Raw genomic sequence first — 27318 nt, 5'->3', positions numbered from 1 at the left:
TCTTGCCTGTGCCCGCTCTAGATGACTTAGACACAGTGACCCGCTAGGGAGCACGTAGCATCCTGTGACTGGCTTTCTCTACTTGACATAACACATTCAAGGCTCTTCCACAAGTGTTTATGTTGCCAATATTTCATTTGGATTTTTTTGGTCCTCTGGCTGTTACTCCATGTTGGCTGTGTACTAGGGATCAAACAATATGGTTTTGTTTTTCCTAGATTGTTATTGAAAGTCCCTCTTTCTCTGATAAAATGCCATGCCAACTTTATTATCCATTGAGTTGCAGTCTGTTTGTGGATCTGCTTGGAGTGGCTTGGTTCTGCTAGCCCCGCTGGCTCACCTATACTCTATTTTACTTTTCAGAGGCATGGAATCTTTCAGCATCTAGTAAGCTAATCTTTTGTTGTTTCTGTTTACATTATCATTAAGAGTACTCCTTCCTGTTTGTCTTTTCTGAGCTTCAGGATTAACTTCCTTATAGGTATTTAAACGTTGTGCCAAGTTTATATGCTAATTAGGGAAGAACTCTTCTGCTAACTTCTTGTTCTGGGAAAGGGCAGGTGTCTGCTCTTGTGTCTGTCTTCTCTGTCCATCAACAGTGTTTAATTATATAGATTCTTCCTTATTTCTCTTTAAGTGTAATCCCTAGGTATTTTGTATGTTTAATGCTATTAAAAATGGGATATGCCATCTAACCGACTTCCGTTTGGAAAACGTCATTTTCTCATTTTGCCCTTGCTCTGTTCCCCTGCGGAATTCTCAGATAAAAGTGGTCCATCTCACTTGCTCAGATTTTAGTCACTTAGTATTTATAGGTAACTGATAATTTTTGCTTCCTCTTCCCTCGTTTTAAACAACAACAACATCAGAAATCTCTTCTTTCATTTTCTTATGTAATTAAATTGGCCAGCTCCGTCTGAACAGTGTTAAGGAACAGTATTTGGGGCATGCCTACTTGTGTCGCTCCCGGCTTTAATGGTGTCTTTTCATGTTCTGCATTAACAAGAAGGCAGCCTGTGGGGCCCAGTACATTTCTGTTCCAAGTGGCTTTCACGGGGCATCTAAGGATCAGAGAGCATCTTAGAAATGCCAGATCTGGTGGGATTATTTGCAGACAGGTCAACCATTCTATGCTACTTCCCCATGGTGAGGAAATAGTCTGAATTTAGTTTTGTGGTCAGGAGCGTATGCATGGGGCACCCATGCTGCAAAGGAAGAGCTAGCCATTGGATTTTGATCCCATGCCATCCTTTGGACAGTAAAGTGAGGCTAGGAAAGTATAGGGGTGGGTGGTCCCAGGGCACATTCAGTAAAGCTTTGCAAAGGGAAAATAGAAAAAAAAGGAGGGACATTGAGGGGAAACAGTATGATGTTAAAAACGTACACTACTTTCCTTCCTGACCTCCAAAGTCAAGCCATGTGACAAACTTGACTAGTTCTAGAACATTACCAAAAACATGGCACAGAACATTCACTGTCAGTAAATGTGATAGAGTCTCAGAAGACAGTAAGGAAAATAGCATGCTGTGTTACCATTTGGAAGCAAAGGGAACTAATAAAGAGTTCCAAATATTAAGAAATCACTGGAGAGGAAAGAATTTTTATTGAAATGTGTTTACATGTTGATTCTGTTTGATGTTGCCATTAAAAAAATGTTTTGATCTCTTGTGAAGAGAGCTACACTGAAGAGGTATTTTATGTGCTAAGCTGAACCTGACATTAGCCTGGTAATAATTACTAGGACAGGCTGTCCCTTGTATTAGCAAAACTGGAGAATAAAAGGAGAGACAGTATCAACAGAGGCTTTGATGCTTGTTTAAATTGTCTAACATAAAGAGCCTGTGTGTTGCAGTTAGAAACAAAAGGCGTTTAGTCTGCCTCTGTAAATTAGAGACATTGATAAAAGCTGTCTGGTAACTACTAATAACCACCTAAATGACAGACTGAAAAAAGGAGGAATTCCCGAAGATCCAAAAGACCTCCACACCTGTGCCCTCACCACCTGATCTTATATTGCAACCTTCTTACACATGTACGCACGCACGCGCACACATACACACTGTAAGGATTACTTGATTTCTAGGAGGGTATATTGGGAGAATCTTCTGAAGGTTGAGTTTAGTATGATGTTAGAAGGTATATTGAGAACTGTGACGATTAATCTTCACCGTCAATTTGATTAGTTAGAATCGTCATGGAAACCAGGTAGGTATCAGTATCCATCTCTGTTTCCTTACTGTGAGTGTAGTATGATGGGCTAGCTCACACTCTGGCCACTGTGCCTGCCAACACGATGGGCAGTTCAAACCAGGAACCGTTAACAACCTTTCTTCCTTATGTCAAGCATTTTTCCCTTCTCATTAGAAAGAGAACACAAGAAGAAAACATGAAGGCACTGGAGCCAGAGGCAGCTGGCTCGGCCACTTGCTGGATGTGTGAACTTGACCAATGTGTGGAAGTTTTCAGAACCCTAGTTTCTCATCTACAAGTACTGTCTGTGAGTCAAAATGGTCGCATGCACTTATTAGAGACACTGTAGACAAAGGGCACCTGGCGTTGAGCCTCACAGAGGCCAACAAAGTGTTTATCGATGGGCCAACAGAAGGGGTACCAGGAAGTAGGAGGAAGAATTGTACTCTGGAGAAGTGCATCTAAACAGAAAAGGATGACATTTTCAAAGGCTTGAGCTTGAAGGAATTTTTTTCAAGCCCCAGTGTATTACTTCCTTACCTTAGTGCTCTGACAAAATACATGGTAGAAGAAACTCAAGGGAGGGTGGAATGGCTTCTTATGGCTCATGGTTTAGGGGTACAGTCCACCACGGTGGGGAGGCCATGGTGACAAGAACGGGAAGCATCAACAAGCAGGAAGCAGGAAGAGGTAGATGTTGGTACTCAGGTCACTCTCTCCTTTATGTTCCATCTGGGATGCCAGTCTTCGGGATGGTGTTACCCACATTCAGGGTGGGTCTTCCTTCCTAGGTTAAACCTGGGAGATGTCCTCGCATGCTTACAATTGAGGTTTGTTACAGAGGCAATTCTAAATTCTCTCAAGTTGACAACGAAGATTACCAAGCACAGGTTGGAAGTGAAAAAATGTGGCTGACTCTGAGCTATTTAGGGTGGAGAGAGCTTTTAGTGTTTAGTACAGGGGAGTTCAGCACGCCTGGGATTGAGTGAGCCTGGTATGGCGGCTTAGGCTGTGGTTGGATGGTGGAACGCCATTAACGTCTGTGGGAATGAAAGCATTTTGGATAAACCATGGTGCCTGTGGGGTGTGTGCTTAGAGCCTTGTGGGAGGAAATGAGGTTTAAGCCAGGGTAATGATGTCTTCCTGATTCCCTCCAAGTATCAGTGAAGCATTGAGCACATAGCAGGTTTTCAGAAAAAAATCACCAGAGCCTTGATAGAATTGAACAAAAGCTATTGTTCTGGTGTAGCTGTTTATTGTGTGGTTCCCTCGTCTTCGACATTAACTGATCCCTCTTGTGTGGAGTTGATCACCCCTGGTCTCTTACTAAATTGTGTTAAATGAGTGCAGGTGTACAACCTAAACTTACCATAATCTATGAATCATTTACTGCACGAGACTTTTTAATCTTCAAAACGCTCTTGGCGATTTGAGCCCAGCATATCTGGAAAACCCGGCTTCACAAGGCATCCTTGGTATCCAAGGTGGTTCTTCTGGGTAGAAATCATGGAAAAACTACTCGTCCACGCTTCAGTGCTTGAGCCCCACCTGCATTTCAGAATTTTTATGGTAATGGGTCTTTCAAGCCTTCTACATCTGAATGCTCTAAAAGCTGATAGCTCTTGACTGCCTCCAAGCAGAGAAAGAAGCATTTAGAGATGAGGATATATACTTAACAATATGGACAGTGTCAGTAGCTGTGGCCCTAGGCTATCAAGAGTCAAGTGAGATCCCTCATAGGGGGATGGGTGTCAGATGGGATAAGAGACCACTGTACCTATGATGGACCAGAGAGTAATGAGCAGTTGCTTAGAACCATGAATCCATTTTCAGTCTATCAGAGGTTATTTTTGAGAGCCTACTGTGTGGCAGATAGAGTATTACATACTAAGGCAAACAGGATAGAAAATGGTCCTAAGCCATATGTCCTGAGTATTTTTAAAAATTATATTTATTTTTATTTTCTTGTCTTCTGTGTGTATGTTTATCTATATAGGTATATATGTAGGTATATATCTATATATGTTTATATCCATATATGTATATATACATGTGTGTGCCACAGTGTATGTATGGAGGTAAGAGGACAACAACTTGTAGGTGTCGGGTTTCTTCCTTCCACCATGTAGGTCCTAGGTCATCAAGAAACTGAGGTCATCAGACTTAGCAGCAAGTGCCTTTTGTCTACTGAGTCATATGGCCCATGCATTTTAGTTACTGTAGTAAAAAAACCACAGCTATGCAGTTGTAGTGCATTGAACTAGGTCATGAAGTAGAGAAGCACAGAATGACAGCAACATCTGGAGAGACACCAGACCCTCCATTCTGAGCCTAGTCTGGACTACCATGACCCTGAAGTTTCCTAAACAAGACCAGGAGCTAATGTATGTTTGACAGTTTGTGGGCCTGTGGGGTGTAAAATAATCCCCCAAAGAGATAATGATGTAATCCAAAGGAAAAATGAACTGTAGATCTTCACTAAGTGATCAAAATAGCCTTTCAGTCATCTCTACTCTGGAACACACACACACACACACACACACACACACAGAGATGCTGGTAATTTTTTAAGGTCCAAACTGTTGTTGACCTGGCATCTTGGTGTACTGAAGGACAGTGGATTAGGAGAAAATGGAAATTCTGCAACATCTCTAAAAAGATCTGAAGTCCTGATGTTTGGTCAGTTGTCTATACAGGTGATGCTCAGCCTCCCAAAGCTTTTAGCTCCTCTGGGATTTCTGTGGCTTAATATTCTGTCATCTGGAGTACATGGAGCAACCACATCCTCAGAGAGAAGAGCCCAGGCTCAGTTATCCTTGACGAGAATTCAGTATAAGGAAAAGTGGAAATTGCACACATGTGGACACTTCAGGGGACAGTTGGGAGCACCTGCAGAAACCAGCATAGTGCTGGTTCTGATGTAAGTGTTCCTCTGAAGGGTCACCTATTGCAGAAAGCATCAGGGTAGCAGGAAGCCAAAGACTTCGGGGGATGAGTCCTTCCATCTCTCATTAGATCACACCTCTTAAAGGTCTCACAGCCCCTCCATGCTGCCACACTGAGGACTTTATCTCCCAACACATCGACCCTTGTGAGGCAAGGCACCTCCAGACCACAGCAAGAGCTCCATCCAGAGAAGAGGAGAGAACATTTCTGCTTTTGGAAGGGACACAGAAGGCACACTGTGAATGAAATTTGCAGCTTCATCTCACCTCTGTTGAAGCCAGCCATTGCAAAAATCGTGTTACTTAGGAATCAGCCAGGAAGCTTTCACACCAAAACACGTTTGCTCCTTTTCTGCATGTGTGTTAGTGTGTGATATGCCTGGGTGTATGTGTGGACTCACGTGTGAGGGCACACGTGCGCATGTCACTGAGTGCATGTGCATGTGCGTGTGTATGTGGGGGCCAGAAGTGGACATCAGGCGTCCTCTTCAGTTGTTCTTCATCATACATGCATAAGCAGGGCTTCTCACCTTTGAACCTAAAGGTCATTGACTCAGATAGTTAAGCCTACTAACTTGATCCAGGCATCCACACACTGTCTCTGTCCCCTTGGGGCTGGGATTAGAGGCCAACTGCCATACCTGTCCCTTGTGTGGCTGCTGTGGATCTGAACACTCCAGTCAGTCCTCAGGTTTTCATAGCTGGTGCCACAACCTGACATCTTGGTAAGTGGACATCTTGGTGGATCTTCCACAGTTTGAGGAGGCCAGCGAACTCCTCATTATATAACCCGATGATTAGGCCCAGACAGTCTTGTTGGATGCATATTATGCTGTTTACAAAAGGGATGTGCACAGTGGGCTGACAGTGTGGCTCAGTGAGTAGAGAGGGTACATACAGGCACAAGGTCCTGGCTTCGATTCCCAGCACCACACAAACCAAGTACAATGTATATGTACTTGGACTCCACATGTACTGTATGTACTCCTAGCACTGATGAGATGGAGGCAGTAGGACAAGTCAAGGTTATCTTCATTAGACCGGGCTGGAAAAGATGTGGATGTAGAGTTTTTGCTACCCAGCCTTAAGCTCTGGGAACTTCTGCACTACCAGCCCCCACCCAGATTCCCTTGGATCCATGGATAAAAACAAAACACACACACACACACACACACACACACACACACACACACACACAATTAATCTTATAATGTCTTTGCTAACTTAATGACCAAACATACTCCTAAACCTCCTCTGCCACCCCATACATAATCGGATAGAGTGGCCATGGCCACTCCAACTGAAAACTCACATGACTGGTTAGTTTTATCTCCTGTAGCTACTGCCTGTTCCTCCATCCTCCCATGCATCTCTAAGTGCCCCTCCCCATCCTCCGTCATTACTCACTGGTATCTTCATTGATGGACCAAGAACCAGTTGGGGAACAGGACCTTAGCATCAGAACCACCCTCTATGCGTCCTGATTGCTTTGGACCTAGTGTCATGGATTGCTAAAAACAGTAAGTTATGACTCTTGTTCTATACTTCCTTTAGTCTTTTAGAGAGCAACTCCAGGTGCATGGTAGAGGCTTTGAGTGGCAAGAAAGCCATTCTGGTTGCTGGTGAGGGCATGTGTCCTTGAAAGCTGGTTTAGCAATACCTACTAGGTATCACATGGACCCCCTGCATGCACACGTGCAGCATATGATACATGCACAGATACATTTTATACTTTAAAGTCTTGGATACAACGAGAAAGCAATGACTGACATAGATCTGGTTTTGCTTTGCTTTTGTTGTGGTGGTTGTTTGGGTTGGTTTGTTTGTTTGTTTTTCAATTCAAAGATACTGCATTTGAAATATTGTTTCTCAGTTCCTTGTATGTTTCTAGACTTATAATATTTTCTACAACCTCAGGTCAGATCTTGAAGAGACAATAGAACTCTAATTTAGCCCCATTGGAAGTGCCGTAGCAGGAGTTCCGTATAGAGATAGATGGTCAGCAAACATCTCAAACCAAACCAAAACCAAACCAAACAAACCAACCAGTAAGTCCCGGAAAGGGAATTCAGAGCTAAACATGTGGGAGTGCCAATCCCTAAACATAAGCTAAGTCCACTCCTCTGTGTAAGCCTTCAGAAACACTTTAGACTTTCCAGAGTCAACCTAGAAGTTGCCTGACAGCCTCTGCTCATGACCTCCGACCTCTACTTGCTTTCCCTGCACACCTCCTGCTGCCACTGCTCTCCAAACCCTTTGGGAACAAGGATGTTTGCTACATTGTCTCTCAGGCTGATCTTCTTCCAGCAGTAAGTAGCTCAGCTGCTGTTTCCTTATGGAAACCTCTTTATGAACTCTGGTGGTAGGATATCAGAGGGAATGCTGGGGCATTCCCAGAAACACAGATTAACTGCCTCACCAGCCCTGAATCTTGTGAGTGTTTTTCCTAGAACCACCTTTTTCCTGTTGTCAGGGATACTGGAGGCCATCTTGGCTCCCCCCCACCCCACACAAATGCAGGGCTCTACAGCAGCAATGACATGGATTTGTGTGTTACTTTCTTTCTGGTTTTATTTGTCTCCAAGGACAGCGGGTTGGGTTATTCTCTCTGGAAAGCCATGCCAAGTCTAGAATTAAGGCAGGATGGTTCTTTCTCCAGCCTCACTGTCAACTTAATAATTTATGTAGGAATGTTACAGAGTTCCCCCTCTATTTTATCATCCCGAAAATGGGGCTGGGTAAAACTCACCCTATTTTTTGTAAGTGCAAATAAAACCTAGACTTAAGACATTTTGAAAAATATATTTAATTGTAAAATATAAACATGTGGGTTTTTTTTTTTTAATTTCTCCCCCGTTGATTACAGTTAAGAAGAAAAATGCTTTCAGTCTGGCTTGTTGACCTGACAGATTGTACTCTAGTTGGCAAGTACTCTACCACTGGCAAACCTCTCCAGCCCAGTTGCATCCTGTTTGATTTTTTTTTCCTTTCCCTCACCCTTCCTGTTGCAGTTTCTTAAGATGGAAACCTTAAGTCAAGTGTGGTAGTGCACATCCAGCATTCCAAAACTCAAAAGATTGAAGCAGGAGGATCATGCATTCCAGGTTAGCCTGGGCTACATAGTGATAAGATCATAAAATAGCAATGTATAGAGTTTGATGTCCAAAGAGCTACTCTTTACTCTGTGTCTGGAGTTAGTAGCTGCATGGCTGTGTCTGACCTAACTAACCTTTCTGAACTTCTGTTTCCTCTCCAGTGAATGGGATAGTTGAGTACTTTCACTCTGCAGTTATGAGTCCTTAAGAAAAAAATTTTAATCTGCTAATGGAGCTGGAGATGTAGCTCAGTGGGTAGGGTACATTGCTTAGTGTGCACAAAACCCCACGTTTGATTTCTAACACCTCGAAAACTGACCATGTTGAGCTATGCCTGTAATCTAGCACACAGGAGGTAGGGGCAAGAGGATCAGAGTTCAAGTTTACTCTCAGGTACGTAAAGATTCAGAGCTAGCCTAGGCTACAAGAAACTGTCAATAAACCTACAAATCTGCCTGCTTGTGATAACCACAATGGTTATCATGGCCTATTAATTGTCCTAAACATAGACATAGGTCAAAATGTATTTTGAATCTTCTTTCTAAAAGAGCTTTTTAATTTTTTTCTTCCCTTAAATCCACAAGATGCAATAGCAAGAGAAATGAGACGGACTGAACATACGATGAGGATATACAAGCAGCAGGTGACTGTGTTCGGAAGGAACCATGTTGCCATGGATCCATGATATTTACATGGCCAGAACTGAGAAGGAATCTAGGAGGGACACAATATAAATGGGCTTGATGTCACAATCAAGCCAGAGGACGACGTACTAAGGTGTGTCCTTACCTGTGGTTTGAGGTTCAACCACTGAGGTTTGGTGAGTCCCTTGGACATTGGTGTCATGTCCCATGAGACAACATTTCTCTCCATGGGAGCTGGCTTTCCTTGCTTTCTATTCCTGAAACAACTAGTGTCACTTGCTAAACTATGTCCCTGCAAAATGTTAGATCCCAACCCCTAGCACTCGCAGCATCCCTAGTACTGTGTATAAGATCTTTAACCTCTAGCACCCTCAACATCCCAAGTACCACATATGTGGTCTTTTTGGAAGTAGAGTGTTCGCATCTGAGCAAGTAAACGTGAGGCCCCTGTTCTGATGAAAGGAGACAATTTGGACAAAGAGAAAGCCACTCAGAGACAATCTTATGTGAAGGAAGACATCGGGCTGCCCTGAGTCTCAGAATAGTGGAGATGGCAAGAAGACTGTGGACTAACCAGTCCTGCCTCCCAGTCTTCTTGCTCCTAAGAAGTACATGATGAGCAGACTTGCTGAGACCTCATTATGATCACCATTTCCTAAGACAACTTCCATTGTTGAAACCACCTAGTTTGTGGCCCTTCATTATGACCTCAAGAAATCAGCCCATGTTGGCTGGCCAGTTTTCTGTACCCAACTTTGTCCCTCTGACTGGTGGCTTTATGGGTGCGCCTGCACATCGTATGCAGGACTTGGCAGCGTATACTGCAAGTGGTGATACTTCCTGTGGTTTGGCCTCTGAAAGCAAATGCATTAAAGTCTAATCTTAAGCCTTGGGGGTTATTCAGAGCCGGGTTTCTTCATGTTATAATTACCTCACTCTGCCGTCCTTTCCCCTAAGACTACACCTTTGCGTGTTTGAGGAATGGAAGGAGGACAGTTGAACAGCAGACTTTTTAAAGCTCACGTATGCAAAGCCCTTCACTTTCTGATTCTCTCTGCAGGCTTGGGCATTTCTTGTGAAGATTTGGCATCTATTGTAAGCCTGTTTTCGTGGGGAGTTTAGCAAGCTATAAACAGGAGAGAAGGAATGTCTGTCTCTCTCTCTCTCTCTCTCTCTCTCTCTCTCTCTCTCTGTGTGTGTGTGTGTGTGTGTGTGTGTGTGTGTGTGTGTGTGTAGCTTGCATGTTGTTTCTCTGAAAGATGCTAAGACCTCCCCAGCAGGGAAGAGCTTGTCTCCCTTCTCTTTGGAGAATGTTAATTTATATTATGTAAAACATTCAGGTTGGTTTTCTGTTGTTGTTGTTTTGTTTTGTTTTGTTTTGTTTTTAAAAAAACTTTCAGTGTAATATGTTGAGGTACTTGGTTCTAGTTTAGATGGGAAAAATAAACTTATCATGCAAAGTAATCAGAGAGAAGTTATGTAATTATGTGAGCCCCTGACTCATTAACATATGACATCCTATCTCACAGAAAGCATCTCATTTCTTTCATTTATTTTTAAATGGCTCCTGAGAACTTTTTTGTGAAGTCCATGAAAGTACTTTTGAAAATCTGCTAGAAAATGACAGTCAGCTATTATAACTAAGTCTTGTCCTGGGAATTCCATGCCCTTGTTTAGCATTCAAGACAGGGAGACCTCAAAAGGGGTTGGTGGGAGTGACAAAGTTAAGCTTGAAACTCAGTATTTCTTACCTCTATAACATGTATTTTCTGAACCAATACTGAGGACCACGGTCCAATTCCAAAGACCAGGAGGGCCAAAAGTGAAAGAAGCATAAGGGGTACCTGAAGAAGACTTGGAAGAGAGCCCCTAACTCATTAAGGAGAAGATTTGGATCTCAGCCAGGCTTCAGCCTAGAGTTCTCTGAGTTAGACCTCAGGCTGCTGAGTGAGTTTACAATTGTATGCCTCCTACTGAAATGCTGAGGAATTCAGCAATGGGCCAGGAATTCACTTGGAGAGGTATAAGATCAGTCATGAGTCAGCACTTCACGACTGACGCCGAGTCAGCACTCCCCTGATGCTGAGTCAGCACTTTACTGATGCTGGGTAAGGGATATTTGGCATTCCATTGTGAAGCTTTGTTTGAAGTTTCCTATGAACAAATGTTAGGTTTCTCAAATGCGCCTCCAATTCTTCCCTGGCTCCTCTTCCCCTTGACTCTATTGTTCAGCAACTGACTCATTCCTCTGAAAGGAAGCTAGCTAGCCCTTCCCTTCTGTCTGAGCCTAATAAATATACTCTGGGAGGCCTCCTAATGCCTTGCTTCATTTTTTATTTCTTAGCAGATCATATGATGGATGGCTGTACTTTTATAATAAATTCAAAAGCCTCCCCTTAGTCCTCACCAGTTTGAATTGCACAAAAGAACATGAAGATAAGAGCGCTTTAAAATAAATCTCAGCTAATTATACATACAACCGCATTCACTAAGTGGGAATATTTTCAGGCCTTTCTATGCTACCCCGTGCCACCTGCTCCCAATGTAAATGGGCATAAATTTAGTTCCATTAAACAAAACACAGCGACTCTTCTCGGGTAGCACACAGTCCTTTAGTCCTATTTCCGAGTTGGGAAACTATCTGTTGTGTTCCCTTGTCGGCGCTGGACCCGTGTTAACCATACCACAAGGCTGTTTGCTTGCATAGCTTGCAATTTTGCTAGCAGGCAAATAGCGTTAGGTCTTAGAAGAGTCCTTACAGACTTGATGGCATCTGAACTCTGAGTTCCAGCAATTATGTGTCCCCATGAGCTGTGGAATACACACATTGGATTTTTCAGCTCATTAGGATCTTTTTTTTTTTTTTCCTAGACTGGCATCTTCACTTCGCTAGGAACATAATAAGGTCACTTAGGAGGAATCCATTCATCTGTTATTGATTTCTGATGTCTATTAGTCTAGACAGGGTGTTTCTTTGAGAATAGGAAAGTTAGAGCCACAATCAAATGAATCTCAGTTGTCAAGCTCTTTCTGTGGCTGGCCTCCTTTGCTGTCTCCGGAATAGACTGGGTGTGGTAGCTCACTCAAGTAATCCTGGCACTGAAGAGGCCAAGGCTGGAGTCTGAGGCCATCTTGGGCTGCATAATGAAGTCAAGACTAACCTGGGCTACCCAGTCAAACCCTGTCTCAAAAATGGGGAAGTTCAATTGCTACACATAGGTGGTGTACACTGGTCCTGTTGTCAGATAAAGCATTTCCCTTCACAAGTTCCTTTTTCACTTGGTGTCTGCACCAGGAGACCTCAGCATCATGTCACACAAGTCAGGAAGCCCAGCTGTGCTCATCTGTCAAGAAAGGAGGAAGCTGCCTATCTGTCGCCCCCCCCCCCCACTACGGCTGAGTTTTTCCTGATCTTCCCACCCTGTTTCCATAGCACCCCCCACCCCACTCCCACACCCTTGCCCTGCATTCCTTTCCATTTCGTCCATTCAAAAAAACGCCTTCCTCCCTTAGAAAAGCTAAAAATACAAGCAACGCTTTTCAAGGAGCCTCCCTTATTAGGACCGCATAGTTCAGCTGCTGGCGAAAAGTTGTTATCCTGACTGCACAGGGCTGTGTCTTACCAGTTCCCTGCTCTCTCCTCTGAGATGGTCACCCTCACCCAAGCCCCATTAGCTTTTCCACGGTAATAGAAGGTGACAAAATGCTTGAGGAAACCCCATGTCTATATTATGGGGACCCCATGGCCCTAGAGAGCTGTGTGCATAGATTCGAAGGTCTTAGAGCCATCGTTAGTGGGGAATGATTATGGCTACACTCTAGACACGTAGCCCCCAGGATCACAGACTCACTCGTGGGTTGCCAGGAGTGTGCTGACTTGAAAAAGTTCTGGAGGAGGGGGTGAGGGGGAATCTGGAGCTGAAGTTCTCCGAGCAGAGGTCCTGTTGTATGTGTGAACCTGACACACAACTTGGCTGGCCAGCCTAGACAGCTGGCTCTGGTTACTGTGGGAACAGTGTGAGGAAGGCCGTTGTCAGATTCCTCAGGGCTCAAAGGCCCCGCCTTCCTAACACACTTGGCCCCTGCTGGCAAGGAAAGACAAGGAACAGAGGAGTATGGGATAGACAGGGTGGAGAAGGCCAAAGGTTGGAGCAAGCCATCGACTTCTGGTTTCCCTTGGTTTGGAAGCAAGGCTCAAAGCCCTTCTGTGACCCTCTCAGCCTGGCGTACTAAGACTTAAAGCCCCTAATGCCCTCTGTGCCTCTAGTTATTTTTTGTGTGTGTGTGCTAGACTTAATAATGAAAAAAAGAAATTGTTCATATGGTGTTCCTGTCTCCCACCTGGCCCCTGCCTGGACAAGGTCCTTACTAGTTAGTTTTCTTGCTGCTGTGATAAAAACAGCTGGCAAAGGCAGCCTACAGAAGGAGGAGTTAGAGAGGGATATAGACCATCATACAGAAAGGGCATGGTAGTGGAAGCATGGCCGTTGGTCATGTTGTGTCTGCAACCAGGAGGCAGGAAGCAGACCAGAAGTGGGACCAGGCAATGAATCACAAGGCCTGCCCCCAATGGCCCACTTCCATCATTGAGAACCAGTCTCCAAAAAGCTCTACAGCATTCCAAAGCAGCATCACCCACTGCAAACCAGTGTTTAAACCCGTGAGCCCATGAGAGGTATGTCACACTGAAACCATAACGGTGTCTCACTCTTAACTCAGTCTGGCTTTGAACTTCCAATCCCCCCCACCCCCTCAGCCTTCTCTGTGTCAGAAATTATAGGTGTGAGCCACCACGCCCAGGAAAATAGAATTTCTGTCCTCTGATTCCAAAGCTTCTTGATGCTTTAAGCACAGATCCGACCAGCACACAGGGTCTCTAGTGACCTTCTGAGGAGTTATTGGTGTTTAGCCTCAAGTCCAGAGGTCAGCAACCAGCTTTAACTCAAGGATAAAACTCTAAGAGCGTTCAATAGCAATCCTTGAAAAGGCATACACTCTAGAGAGCCCCAACTGGCAAACTTTGGGAATTTTGAGAAAATAGTGGAGGGCCAGAGAGATGGCTCAGCTGGTAAAATCTCTTGGTGCCAAACTTGATGAATTGAGTTTAAAATGGAGAACATAGATGAGGAAAGAAGAGAAACGACTCCTACGAATTGTCCTCTGACCTCCACATGCCTGTTGAAGCATGCCTGCCCCCACCAAATAAATAAATAAATAAATAAATAAATAAATAAATAAATAAATAAATAAAAAGGCAAGGTTTAAGATAAAATAGGGACTGGAGAAATGGCTCCACAGATAAGAGCACTTGTTCTTGTAGAGGACCTGGGTTCAGTTTCTGTGACCCACATGGTAGCTCGCAACCTTCTGTAAATCTAGTTCCAGGAGATGTAATGCCTTCTTACGATCTCCTCGGGCACTGCAAGCAAGCAGATACTCCAAATACAAGAATCTAAAAACTAGTAGTTGAAATCATGATGCTCATAACACTAAAAATCAATGCCTAGGCCTTGGATCACAGGGCTGTGATTCAAGGGCCATTTAGAAGATTAGTACATAGGTAAGTGATCCTTCTTTCGCTCCTGGCGTACTCTCCCGTGGACCTTAGTTTAGGGTGTGATGATGTCGGACTTTTGTGCTTTCCTGTGTGCAGGTGTACAGTGGGTTGCCTTGTCCCATCCCACAAGAACAGAAACAGTGCTTCTATGTCCAAGCTTAGGCGGGTGCCAGTGTTGCTGTCTTTCCATAGGTAGGAAAAGGCACCATAAATGACTGTTCCTCAGGAAATAGGCACCAAGCCACCGCAGCGGCCTCCCTGCTCACCCCTCCCCCACCCAGCTCCCCCTGGCCCGGAATGATGTGATGGCCTTGAGACAAGGGAAGAAATGAGAACCGAAGCTGCAGCTCCACTCCATGCAAACCGCTTGCCCCATATTTCTAACTCCCCACCTTTTGAGTCCCAAATCCTCTGCATTAAATAAATGCTTAATTTCTGTGAAGAGTGTGTGCAGCTCCTGGTGAACCACATGAAGATTACACTTCAGAAGGGGCAAGGTGTGTGGCTTGACATTCTTGGTGTCTTTCTTTGCAGGGTGGATACATGTGTGTGAATGTGTGTCTCTGTGTGTTTATGCATATGTATGTATATACATTAGTGTATGTATATATATGTGTATATGTGCATATTTGTGTATGAACATGTGTGTATATGTGTATGTGTGTAAATATGTGTATATATGTGTTTACATGTGTATGTTTGTATAACTATGTGTGTACATGTGTGTATTGTGTTCATGTGTGTCTACATATGTATGTGTATGTCTATGTGTGTAAATATGTATACATGCATATGCATTTGCATGTGTATATTTGTGTAACTCTGTATGTGTGTGCATATGTGTATTGTGTTCATGTGTGTATGTATATATATGTGAATGCATGTATGAATGTATTCATGTGTTATGTATGTGCATTTTATATATATATATGCATATATATATACACACACACACACACACACACACACAGTGTGTGTGTGTATGTGTATGGTATGTTTATGTATGCATGGATGTGGTCAGAGACAGTTTTAAGACACCCTCTGGTATTGTTTCTCAGGGTACCACCCATCTTATTATTTGAGACTATTGACTCTCCTTGGCCTGAAATTCTTGAGTGGCTAAGCTGGTAGCCCAGTGAGCCCCGGGGAATCTCCTGCTGACTCCCCAGTGATGGTGTTACAAGCACATGCCACCGCACCTAGAAACAACTGTTTTTAGGTGAACTCAGGTCCTCATGTTTGCAGAGCATGGGGTCATTTGCCAACTGAGTGGTCCTGAAGTGTCTTTCTCTGCTGGCAATACACCAGGCCCCTCCTAGCACTTACCAATGACCGCCCCTTACTGCTCCAGAGTATTGAGTACTGCTTGGTGCCTGCTCTGGAGAAAGCCTGAGTCCCAGGGTGGGGTGAGCTCAGTGAGGTGTGTAAGCTAAGGCTGTTAAGACAGGATGCCGACAGGGGGGGAGGCAGGAGGCAACTGCAGCCTGACTCCTAATACCATCACTTCTTCCCTTGCCGAAGCTTAGTGCTCTCTGCTATTTGAAGAGAGCAATTTAGATTTATATTAAGGAATGCATAAATAGGTTTCTGTGATGGAATCTCATCTGAAGCGACTGTGGAGAGAGCATATGCTAATGAGCATGCACAGGGCCTCCCTTCCAGAAGCAGCTCCCCCCCAACTCCCTCACCCACTAGATATCCGAAAAGAACTCAGAACTCAATCTGTGGGGAAAGGTTAGCCCCCTTTTCCTGTCTCTCAATATCATACCTCTCCTTGTAGAGCCTTAAAGCACTTGACAAGCCTTCAAGTAATTCCAGGTGATGGATCCCCCCTGCCCCGGGAGACCCTTAAGAGCTGGTTTTCCATAGAAGCACATATGACTTCGGTTTCAATCAGGGTATTTGACTGTCTCGCATCACTTGACATCACCAAAGACTTCTTTAGCTTCCCTGTGGTTCACACTTTCATTCTTCTTGGAGTTTTGGATGCTCACTGGTAAGATGTCAGAAACCTTTAGAGTCAGCCATGCCAATGTGCAACTTGGGCCAAGGCACTTTTCCTGGGTGGGACACAATTTCCTGGTCTAAGTGAGGAGTCTGGCTGAAAACTCTCGGGGGGGGGGATGGGGGGGCTAGTCCCCACCTCTCTGATGTTCTGTAACCTCCGTGTCTTTGTGCCTTTGGGCAGTCAGCGTGAACCTCCGGTACTTGTACATCTTGCAGAACGGCCCCATCTTCCTACTCTGCTTTCCTATCATTGAAAGGAGCTCAGATTGGGTTCAGGGTGTTCCAGTCCTGGTAAACAAGCACGCAAAACCCATGGTCATACCTTGACTTCCACCCCAACTACTGATGAAAATTCAGGCCACCAATGTTGTGGGTTTCTGGAAGTCAGTAGGAAAATCTCTCGGGGCTGGAAAGGAACAGACTCTGACTAGATCCCTAGAAAGAAACAGAAATGCTTGAACGGTTGAGCCAGGCCAGAGGGCTCTTGCCTTTCTCCCTAGGGTTAGAGGTATCAGTGGGACATAAAGGAAGGTAACAGGTTACTCCTGTCTTCTAGCTTCAGTGGAGTTAGTCAAGGCCATCCTGCTATTTCTCCTTGCTGTGGATAAAGGGGTCCTAGACGTGTCTGGGATGCCATCACAGTCCCCAAAGACTTTATACAAATCCTTTCTGTCTCTCACAAGCCTTCAGGCTTCAGGCTCCTTCAGTCTCTGTATGAGATCAGCTTGCTTATTTAGCTCTGCTGTATGTCACAGTTATATAAATGTTTCTTCAAAAAAAATATGTTTTGGTTTTTTTTGTATTTTTTGAAAACCAAAGGTAGATATGTAGTGTGAGAGGTTGTGTGCAAAGCAGCATGACTTTAGATGAGTCACGTGATTTCCTCAAACCTCATCTCCTTTATCTGGAAGTGAGGCTTATCAGGGGCTCTTGGTCTGTCTTGTGAGATGACTTAAAAGATGACTTGTCGAATCATCCCTTCATCTCACACACAAGCGTGCGTGGGTCTCTACAGCCTCCACTGGGAGAGAGATTACACATGCAGAGTGGTTATTTCAAGCTGATATATAAAGCATAGACAGAAATATATAGTTTGTAAAGCTGCGAATACCAGCATCAATGAGGCTGCAGCAGTTGTTAACTAGACAATTTAATAATTGTGTGTCTAATCTCTTGGGTTTAAAAACAGCTATGGTCCCTCCACCATGCCTCTCCTTCAAGTGAGTCTTACTCAAGCCTCTATGCCTTGGTGTTCCTAGCTGTTCAATGGACATTAAAAATGCAGTCCATTTCCCTAGAATGTTGGAAGTGCTAAGCTAATTCTCATTTGTTAATAGACTAGAGTCTCTCCTATGGGAAGCACTATACAACATACATTATCGTTGCTGACATTTTCCCTGCTTTATAATGGAGGTCCATGCTGTGGGGCAAGTTTTGAATTGGGGACTCTGTTTTTCGTTTTGTTTTGTTTTTGTTTGTTTGTTTGTTTGTTTTTAGTGATCAGCATGACAGTTAATTGTGTTTTTTTTTTTCTTTTTCTGAGACAGGGTCTCATGTATTCTAAGATTAGCCTCAAACCCACTAGGTAGCCAGAGATTCCCTTGAACTTCACACCCTCCTGTCTTCCCCTCCCACATGCTAGGATTACAGAAGTACCCCACCTGGTGCTGAAGATTAACCCTCCCAGGCACTCAAATGGGAAGCTGGGGGGAATCAGGAGGTAGAGAAAAGAGAGCCCCCTCCCGACTTGCTTCCCTCGAATGGATGCTGTTCTCCCTCGGATCCTGAGCTGGATTGGCACCCCTCGCAGGCACACACAGAACAAAGCCTTCACTTTGCAGACAGCACCCTCCTGCCTTGGTGTGTCATCTGCCTTTAAGGGTATAATTTGCTTCTGCTCTGTGCAGGGAACTCCCTGGAGAAGGCTGGGTGGATGTTATGCAGAGCTCCTGTATCGATCAGGGACACCACTGTACTCTAGTGGATGGCTGAGGGCATTCTTATCAAGTTACTCTAATTGTTGACCTTGAGGCCTATCGGGTGACAAAACCATATAGACGGATCCCTGGTTACAGAGTGCCCTTGTTTAGAGGTAAGTCTCTGTGAGGGTGACTAACGGTTTTTAAAGAAACAACTGCAATCACTTCACGTGCCCCCCCCCCCCAGTGGAAGGTAGCTTGTATTAATAAGCTCAGAGAACCTCTAGGTCTTGGTGGCACAATTTGGGGCTGATTCTCAGGACTCCCTTGATCTGTGTTCCTCTCTTATCTTTTCTCATTAGGTTCCAATTTTTCTTTAAATTGCCATAACTGCATAATATTGTCAGTAGGAAGTTCGGAATAAAGCACTTGGACCTTGGAGCTAGTAGGCTGTTTTCCTGTTTGCCTCCCCTCCCCTCCCCTCCCCTCCCCTTTCCAAATATAGTCAATTTGACAACCAGGAATCTGCTTGTGGACGTTGTACATCGTGGTGCGGAGCCTAGTGCGCACCACGATGTACAACGTCCACAAGCAGTCTTCCTTTCTTCCTCCCTCTCCTCTCCTCCCTCCTCTACTTCCTCCTTCCCTCTCTCCCTCCCCTTTTCCTCTCTTCCTTCTCCCTTCCCCCTCCCCCCTTTCCCTCCCTTCCTTCCTTGTACCTGGACAGAGCTAAAAGTGAAAAGATGTTTACCACAAGAGAGGGAAGCAAGGAGATAAAAATATGTGCCTTTGAATCTCCTTACTCATGAGGAGCCTTGGAAAGCGCAGTAAGGTTTTCCTTTAATCTGTCCCAAACCAGCAGCTTTGAGGTGGATCCCTGGACTCTGATAGCATCTCTGCTGGACTGGCCTGGCCTTATCCATAGCAGAAGAGGCTGAAGGCTTCAGAGGACAGACTTCCAGTGTGTCAGGGAAAGGCTGTCCTAGGAGGGGGAGGGAAAAGGACAGATAAGAAGGGTTATTTGGGAGACAGTAGGCTGCGCTCAGCATTTGATACGATTGGCAAATACCAGTAAGAATATATTTTTCTACTCCCCAAATCACAAATATGATTTTTGACTGTGTTGTAGTTGCCCAGTGGTTATGAAATCCTACTAATATGCACCTCCTTGCACACTGGAGCCCTTCTTGAGGCAAGCTGAGTTGGCTCTCGCCTTGGATGGCATCACATTGGCAGAATTCAACACTTGTATCCTCTGGCAGTTGGCAAGGGCAAGGAAACAATCAAGACAGCTTTAGCATTTGGGGTGCTAACAAGCTTATCAAGCATCTAAACTCAAGGATGATGAGACCTGATCTTTGTTGTGTGGTAAAGGGGACCGGACCCAGTACCTTCTACATGCTGGGCATGTGGCCTACCAAAGAGCCTTTCACTTTGACTTTTATAAAAGGTATCAACAGCATGGTAATGATGCCAGAAGGGGCGTGCCTTTTCTATATTGTCTAATTAGCTCCTAGCTCAAGAAAAGTTCACATAAAAACTAAAAGGACCCAGCCTGCCATGATAGCACATCTCTCTGACCTCAGCACTCAGCAGCAGTTGGCAGGGGAACCAGAGCCTGGCTTACATAGTCAGTTCCCGGTCAGTCAGGACCGCTTCGTGAGACCCTGTCTGGAAAAGAGATGAAAGAGATGCATAAGTAAATAAACATGAAAGTTGCCAGACGCAGTACTAGACTAGAATCTCAGTATTCGGGAGACGGGAGCCAAGGCATTGATGAAGGACGCAGTACTAGACTATAAGCTCAGTATTCGGAAGATGGGAACCAAAGCATTGATGAAGGATGGGTCAGCCTGGGCTATGTAATAAGTTCCAGGTCAGCCTGGGCTACATCACATGTCCAAAGCAATAAACAATAAGTATGCTTCTCTAAGCAATACTGATGGCATCCACAGGTTACCAAAATAAACAAATAAGAAAATAATTTTTTTTTTTAAAGTCTTGAAAGTAGAAGGGTGATTGGTGGGAGGAGAAGGGGGCCAGAGAGGGTAACCCTGAGATGAATAGGATCAAAGTATATGATATACAGGTATTAAAATGCTGTATTAAAACTCATTGTTATGCACAGTTACTATATATTCATTAAAACATTTTAGAAAAGGAATTAGTCCAATTAATGACAAAACCCAGAGAGGTTCCCGGATAGCTAAGGCCAGATAAGAGTATAAGAGAGCAAATGCATGGAATTACATGAGAAGTAGACTGTTGTATCTGAGGTGTTTATTGACTAGGGAGGTAACGATGTGTTGTTGATCGTGGTGAGTACGAGGGCTGAAATCCAGCCATACAGCAAAGACAATTAAGGGGTTGGAATGGGGTCCCAAGCTCTGCAGATCCTGATGCTTGAGTCCTAGTGGCTTCTGCTGATTAACAAACATTGGCCACATGCCTCTCACTTAACAGCGTGACAGTAACACAGTAGCAACAGTCACCCTTTGCCCTGCTTGAGAGCGAAATTATGTGCAACAGAGGTTAAAGACGGAAATCAAGAGTGCCACTTAGGTTGAGCAAAAGAAAAAAAAATGTGGAATAAGATCATGTATACACATGTATGTGTGTACATGCCTTCACATTGTATGTGTGTACATGCATACACATGTATGTGTGTACATGCATACACATGTATGTGTGCACACGCATTTGTCTGTGGTGGTGCTTCCTATCTCAGAACCTGGGATGAGGCAGGAGGATCAGACATTCCAGGCCAGCCTCTGTTACTATAGTGGGCTTGAGACCAGCTTAGGTTACAGGATACCCTGTCCAGTCCTGTCTTTCCAAAATACGCACGTCAGTTAATGCATCTTCAGTAGCCCTAGCCTAACATTCATAATACTCCAACTTCCAAAGCTTCTTAAGCCCTGATGTGATACCAGGAGAGGTGACTCACATGCGTAACCTCAGGCGACAGTGTACCCGCCAGGATTTCTCTTTCAGATCTCGCTAGATATATAGTAGATTTTTTTTTTAGTTATTTTTCTTTAAAAATGTTCCCAAAATACCACTTCCAGATTGAGTTTTAAATGGCAGCATTGGAAATAGAGTGATGGGAAGAAATTCTTTGAAAAATAGGCTTCTATGGTCGGTACAACAGCAAATGTATCTCTCTGTGTGTGTGTGTGTGTGTGTGTGTGAGTATCTCTGTAAATGTATCTCTCTGTGTGTGTGTGTGTGTGTGTGTGTGTGTGTGTGTGTGTGTGTGTGTGTGAGAGAGAGAGAGAGAGAGAGAGAGAGAGAGAGACTTCACTCAGTTTAAATTGGGTCACCCGTATGAATGAATCTATTAGATGAGCAACACATAAATAATATGTATTTACCCAGAGGTAATAAATGAAAGAACTGAATGAACTAAAATGTATCCATAATATCCAGTGCCCACCCCCACCCACCGCCATGGCCAGTGTTCTCGAACTGTCATAGTTCTTATGCATTCTTTGTGTTTGGGTTATTAGCATCGCGCTTAGGTCAGATGGAAGTGCGCTCATCTGCCACGCTTTGATAACTGAAGTAAAATGCTGATGGAGATCGTTTAGGACCGTCTCTCCGCTGTTGATTGCATGCTTGTGGCTCATAATCAGAGTGATGCGCAGTAATTGTTAGACTCACTTGCCAGGGCTCCATTTTTGTGTGGAAGCAACTGTCAGCACTTTAGGCCCTGTTGTTCTGCCTGAAGAGAGCTTGCCTGGCACACACTGGGCTGCGAAGGGGAGACTCTTCGCTGCGTACTGTGGATAAGTTCACTCGCCACTCTCGGTTGCTTACCCTTGGCCAATAATTACCTGAGAAGGGACTGTCTGCTGACTTAGTGGCAGCTGGTTCTTTTTGTGTCTGACAGAATGCTAGTGTGTGGAGCCTTGCCTATTAAAGAAGAGGAAGAAAAGAACATATGCAGGGGGACTCAGCTTTTCCCTTTGGGCCACTTGTCACGAGCCCCGTTTTGCTTCTCGGTGCAACGGGACGAATAGAACTTACTAGTGGAGAGACTTCGTTTGGGCTGGAAAGGACAGCTAAATCTCATCAGCTGCTCATTAAATGTTAATAGCCAACAGCCAGGAATCTGAGCTTTCTCAGACCATACAAGATAATATGTCAACAAGGTTCTATCACTGTATTGTACACAGGAGATAATCAACCCTTTAAAGAGAAAAGGGTGAGGCTGGCTCAGAGTTTTGGAGCTTTCGATCCGTGATCAGTCACTCCCTTCATTTTGAGCCTGTGGCAACTCAAAACCTCATGGTGGGAGTACATGGCTAAGCCAGTCTGCTCACCTCACAGGCCAGGAGCAAAGGGAAAAGGAAGGGGAGGGTCCTGGAATCCCTCCCTAGGGTACATGCCAGTGACCTAAGGACTTTCTCTCTCTTTTTTAAATCTAATCCCTGCCTCTTCAGGCTAGATCACCTCCCCTTAGCCTCACTCTGGGGACTAACCTTTCCATCTGAGGGACTTTGAGAACATTTAAGGTCCTGAGTACAGTGGATGTACAGTGGTCAGCAGATCCCAAACTCACTGCGGTTGTACAACACAGCAGCAGTTTCCAGATGAAGTCAGAGACACAGATCTGGCTGAACGTCTTGGGCTCCAAAGCAATGTTTTACTTGGCTGGGTCTGTGGAGACAAAATGTGTTATGACCCATGCTGTGTACCCTCCAAAGTATTGAAAGGGCATTCTGAATGCTAACAAGTCTTTCTGTGTCATTCAAGTTTTAACACACAAAGGGTCAGTATCTAATACACAGCAGGGCCTCACCATTGGCTACTCTGGCCCTGGGCAAAGCAAAACCCCACCCCTAATAGAAGTTTACTACTAGAGACATGTTACCAGCTCCTGGATTGTACCCTATCTAAGATTTGTGGCAAGTAATTAAGACCATTTTCCATGAGTCAGTAAGTCCTAGGGTCCGCTGTCTAAAAAGAGGCTCTTGGAGGTTCTGTCCAGTGCACAATATCTGAGCTCGTAGCTCATCGGAGGTCTCTCTGAGAGAAGGATCCACCACCGTCAACTGTTACTGAGATTGTAGTAGCTGAAACAGGGATTAAAAGCCATGGAGGGAAGAGCTTATGCTTTTGAGTGTTCTCTGCTGTGATCAAATGCCTGACAAGAAGCAACTTAAGGGAGAAGGGTTTATATATGGGCTCACAATTTGGGAGCACAGCCATGATAGCTGGGAGAGGATGGCAGGGTCTGGGGTGTGGCTTCAGGCATGTGAGGCTGATTGGTCACATGGTGTGGATCTGGAAACAGAGAGAGAGGAAACTGGGTGTTCATTTAACTTCTTCCTCACTCCCCCCTTTTATTCAATCCAGAACCCAAGTTCATAGGATGGTGAGCCACCCACATTCAGGGTGTGTCTTACCCCCCAAGTTAAGCCTTCCTAGAAATGCGGTCACAACAACACCATGACATGACTGGTTCATCCTTAGACCTATCCTACAGACCATATGAATGATCAGTCATACATCTGTTAGAGGGTTTCACGCCATTGGCTTTCACTTGTTATCTCTTGTGGACTCTGGTTTCACAAATAAAACTTTATTTCTTCAGATTTTTTTGGTGCCTTGGTGTACCCTATTTTTTCTGCTGTTCCCTCCAAATCCCTCACCCCCATTTCTTGCCTGCTGTTAAAGACAGTGTCAGGAATACCTTGAAAGCACTGACTATATTTGGAGGAAACATCTCCACACCCTTGGACAACAGGGGCCATACATTCGCTCCCCAGGCTCTCTCAAAAGTGGCCTTTGTCTGAATTTTGTCCAATCATTGTTAGAGTGAGACAGCCTTGATAACCAGAGGCTATCATGTGACCCAGGACTCATGTGACCCCCCCCTCATAAATATTTTCTCAAAAGAACTCTTCTCTTGCAGAAAGAAATTAGACCAGAAATGCTGGCATTGTACAAATAGTCCCGCGTTCGATAACCTATCTTAATGTGGAGTGTTCCGAAGTCCTCTTCTTAGATCCTGAACTCCAAATACAGAGCCACACAAGACTCTGCAGGATTCAGTTCGCTTCTCTCTCTATCATGAAGTTGCTCTGCCATGCTGGGGTGATCAGCAGGGCCATTTGCTTAAGGTTAGACATATGATTTCCTACTTCCTTAAGCATTCTTTTCACCTGTCATCTCTAGGCCCCGTTCAGCATCTTCTAGTGCTCACTGATCACCGTGAGCTGGGATTTCACTCCCTGTGGTATATGTGCCAGTTTGCATTCTTCTGAGCTCACCCACTCAAACCCAAACAAATTTTCTGGCTTGTTTTTTGTTTTCTGTTAAAACTTACTATATTTAAGCAATCTGCCTTTCCAATCTTGTAAAACAGAGGCGAGGAAGAAGACACAGGCTCCTGTGGTGTGCGGTCATCTCTGATGAGTGTGGGTACTTGGGTGGATTCTGTATGTTCAACAATAAATATTTATTGCCTTATTCTTCCAAAGCAATGTTCCCGCAGTCCTTTCAAACGTTTTCTGATACAAGGCTGGGGCTGTAGGTCACTAAGCAGAGTGCTTGCCTAGCTTGCACAAGGGGTTGATCCCTAGAGTAAACTAGGTGTGGTGGTCTGTAATCATATCACTCTAGAGACTGAGGCAGAAGGATCTTACATTGGATGTCATTCTTATCTACATACCAAGTTCAAAGCTAGCCTGGGCTACCTAACGTCCTGTTTTATTTTATTTTATTTTATTTTATTTTTTTAAGAGACATAGATAAATGTGTTGGTGTCAAAAGAGGGTTTTAATATATCAGCTATAAAAGATCAGTCAGCAAAATGATATGGATACCCTAAAAATATGTTTAGAATATTTATGTATGTATGTATGTATGTATGGGGTTTATTTCTATTTCAAATGTTTGGATGTGTCCATGGGCATAGAAAAGAAACCGACATGTAAATGAAAATATTTATACTAGTTCTCTGAGGGGCTTTTTCTGACCTGTCACTTGTGTCCTTCCCTCCATCTCTACCGTCTGATTGCTCTACCATAAACAGTTTTATTTTGTCCTCATTTGTGTCATCAGATGTGGGCAGTGTGGAGATGGTCAATGCAATTCTGGTACTCACATCCAGACAGATTCTAAAACTGTCTCTACCGCTCTCCTCTCATTATAGACATATCAGTGCGTGGAGCTAAAGGGTAGTTAGGGCTGTTCTGTTTATTGTCTGTCTCTCCTGCATGCCTAGTGCCAGAGTAGGACTCCCAGAGAGGCACACAGGCGCTGGCAGGATCATGCTCATTATGCAAATGAGGAAGACAAGCAGAGGGATCCCCTGGCTGGAATCACCCAGGGGTGGCAGAGCTGAGAAGCATGCTGGGGCTGACTCTGAACTTGACTCTCTCAGGCCTGTCACTCTTCCTGTCGTCCTCTTGTATGTCTTGAGGATAAAGGGGCTCTTCCTGTGTGAGCGAATCACCACGTGTGGCTTTTAAAGATGGTGTCAGAGGTGTGGCTGGGGCGTCTCAGATTCCACCACATGTACTGTCTCTGGCCATCTTTTCAGTTAGGTCTTGTTCTTCCCGGAACCCAAAATTACCTCTTAGATGGCATGGTCTGGGCCTGACAGACAGCCCTATGGGGTGGGTGCCACAAGAGCATGCAGTCTTCTCTCAGGCCATGCTGAGGCAGGCCTTCCCAAATCTGAGAACCCACTTTTAGGCTGGTGGGGGGCCCTCAGCAAAAACTCTCCACATGGCCTCATGACCACATGGCTTCATGGCCTCATGACTTCATGGCCTCATGACCTCATGGCTTCATGGCCTCATGGCCTCATGGCTTCATAGCTTCTCTCACCATCTGCTGACTCTCAATAAACCATCAAGAAGATGTTAGGATGGACTCAAGACTCAGGGGTGAAATATGGCCTGTTGGGATAGCTTTTCTTCACATCCCCTCTGGACCCACAGAGCCCCATTCAAAGTGTCTGGAGACTTAAAGCTCCCACATTGCACTGGGATGGAGCTGTAATTCTTCTGCCTTCAGTGTTAATGGCCTCCACCATTCAACCTTCCTCTGGCCCAACACTTAAGGCAGCTTGATTCTTTCCTGCAGCTGGTTGGGCCAGTCAGCACTTGAGACATTGTGGCCACTGCTTGATGACCTTACTCAGAGGGTTTAAAAGGAGGCCTCTATCACTTCTTGCCCAGTCTGTGTTCCCTTATAAGCCTAGTTATAAATGGCCATGGGTCAAGACTCAGGGGTGTGGCCCCTGGGGAAAAGAACAAACGGCAGGGAAGGAAGAGGAGGGGAAAGTTTCAAAAGACCTGCCTATAGGTATTTCCCACATACTACAATGTATGTGCTTTGTCATAAGGGCCATATAACTCATGGTAAATAAACCATGTATGTCATGATTTTTCTACACATTGATTATCGACAGGTGTTCAAAATACATTTTCAAAATATGTATCTATTAACCCCTAATGTACTATCCTTCCCCAGACCTTCCTACCTGTGGTGGTGATTCAGAAAATGGCTCCAAGTTGTTTTCTAAATCTTTGTTTCCTTTTTTTTTTTTTTTCATCTTCTTTCAGTTTTCCAAAGAAAATAGACCAAAACTTTCTTCTTGAGAAGAAACAAACCTGCTGTTGGCAGAGGGTGAGTGAACTTTTAAATGTATCATCTGATACATTTTGGTATCTGATGCCTTGAGGCCCCAAGATCAAGCATTTGATAAGTGGTATCAAGCTCGGAGGCAAGATGACATCTCAGTCCTCTACCTCATTTGCCTGGGCCACTCCTAGGAAAGACAGTCTTGCTTAGAGTCTTTTCCTGACATTTCTTGCTGTCCCCACATCTCTTCTCCTAAGCTGCCCTGGGGGCTGCTGTCACCTTGTCCAGCTTGCAGAGAGACCAACAGTGAGAGTGTCTTTCCTTCCGTGACTGATGCACAGGGATAAGCCTGTGGGCAAA

The 27318-nt window shown here is 44.6% G+C and overlaps 1 protein-coding gene across 11 annotated transcripts in view; it reads left to right on the top strand.

Annotated features, from left to right (window-relative positions):
• The window catches only part of Atxn1 (ataxin 1), a 413636-nt gene that overhangs the window by 199188 nt on the left and 187130 nt on the right, over window positions 1-27318 (top strand). For 9 of the 11 annotated variants that reach the window (XM_021215427.2, XM_021215426.2, XM_029547630.1 and 6 more), the window contains one exon: window positions 26940-27003. The exons of the other annotated variants lie outside the window; for them this stretch is intronic. The gene's annotated coding sequence lies outside the window, so the exon portion shown is untranslated. The remainder of the gene's footprint in view (window positions 1-26939; window positions 27004-27318) is intronic. 11 annotated transcript variants of the gene reach the window in all.

This window comes from Mus pahari, chromosome 16, assembly GCF_900095145.1.
Source record: "Mus pahari chromosome 16, PAHARI_EIJ_v1.1, whole genome shotgun sequence".
In the NCBI taxonomy this organism is placed as follows: Eukaryota; Metazoa; Chordata; class Mammalia; order Rodentia; family Muridae; genus Mus; species Mus pahari.
This window is presented reverse-complemented; position numbering and strand designations above follow the sequence as displayed.